Source organism: Echinops telfairi, unplaced genomic scaffold, assembly GCF_000313985.2.
Source record: "Echinops telfairi isolate 266 unplaced genomic scaffold, ASM31398v2 ScPeMD7_7469;HRSCAF=8507_1, whole genome shotgun sequence".
Classification (NCBI taxonomy): Eukaryota; Metazoa; Chordata; class Mammalia; order Afrosoricida; family Tenrecidae; genus Echinops; species Echinops telfairi.
Genome location: NW_022111373.1, coordinates 65,108,865 through 65,110,482, shown reverse-complemented (window position 1 = coordinate 65,110,482; position 1,618 = coordinate 65,108,865).

Genomic DNA, 1,618 nt, shown 5'->3' with positions numbered 1-1,618 from the left:
GGGTTATTGATAAGGATTTTCCTCCCTAGAGTGTAGACTCTCTTTTCATACTTTTGATGAAGTCTTTGATTTTATTTTTAGTAGGTCTCAGTCATTTATTTTGTCTTTTATGTGTACATCCTTAATTAAAATTTATAATATGTGTATGCCTTGCAATAAGGCCTTTAAATTTGTTCCTACTTTCTCACTGATGATCTTTATAGCTCTGGGAACTATATATAGGTCTTTAATTCATCTTGAGTTCATTTTTGTACCTAGGGGAAGATATAGATCCTGTTTATAGATATACAACTTTGGCAGTGCCTTTTGTTCAACAGATTGTCCCTTTTTAATTATTTTTTTGGCATTTTGTTGAAGACCAGTTGCCTGTAAGTGGATGCATTTTTTTCTGGGGTTTCTATTATTTTCCATTGGTCTATGTATCTACCTTTGTACCATACCAGGCTGTTTTGACTACCGTGGCAGTGTAATAGGTTTTGAGGTAGTGAGATGCCTCCTGTGTCTTAAATCTCTTCCTTCTCCATAAGAAATTAATAATTCGTTTTTCCATTTCTTTGAAGAATGTAGTTAGGATTAAATTGATATTGCATTACATTTATAGATTGCTTTAAATAGTACTGGAATTTTCATGATTGAGCCTTTCTATCCATGAACATAGATTATACTTCCATTAGTGAAGGTCACTCGGTCTTGTAATAATTTTGTGTAGTTTTCTTTTTATAGGTCCTTGTTTCTCTGGTTAGGTTTATTACAAAGTATTTCAATTTTCTGTGGCCACTGTAAGTAGTAGTATTTTCTTGATATCTTTTTCAGGGGTCTCTTTCCCAATAGTTTATTGACATATAATTCACATGCACAATTGAAAAGCTTAATCACATCCAAAAGGGTTGTTCAAACATCACCACAGTCAGTTTTAGAATTTCTTCATTCTTCATGTCTCCATTCTGCTCATTAGTTTTCTCTCATGCTAGTTATTGTTTCTATTGTTTCAAAATATTTTGGCAAGATTTTTATTTTTCTACATATGAAACAATATCATCTGCAAAGATTGAGTGTTTCACTTCTTTGTGTGTCCAACTTTCTTTTTGTTGTCAAATGTTATTGCTAAGGTTTTCTGCACAAAGTTGAATAAGAGTTGTTGTAGAAATCATTCTTGTCTGGCTTCCATTCAGAGGGGAAATATTTTCAGATTTCTCACAGTGAGTGAGGTGTTGTTTATTGTTGTTTCATATATGACCTTTATTATGCTCAAAAATGTCCCTTTTATCCCTCCTTTGTTGAGTATTTTTATCAGGAATAGATGTGGACATGGTTAAATGCGTTTTCTACAGTGATTAATGTCATCATGTGCTTCTTATTTTAAGTTTTGTTTATATGTGGGTTACATTGCATGTTTTTCTTTTTTTTTACATTGCAAAACTTTTTATTTTTATAAATTTTATTTAAGGAATTTTACATGTCTCATTTGTCACCCATTGGTTACTATTTAGTTCTTCTAAATCTTGTAAAAATTCATCTTCAAGATAACCCTTTTTAAAAATCATTTTATTAGGGGCTCATACAACTCTTATCACAATCCATACATACATCAATTGTGTAAAGCACATTTGTACATTCA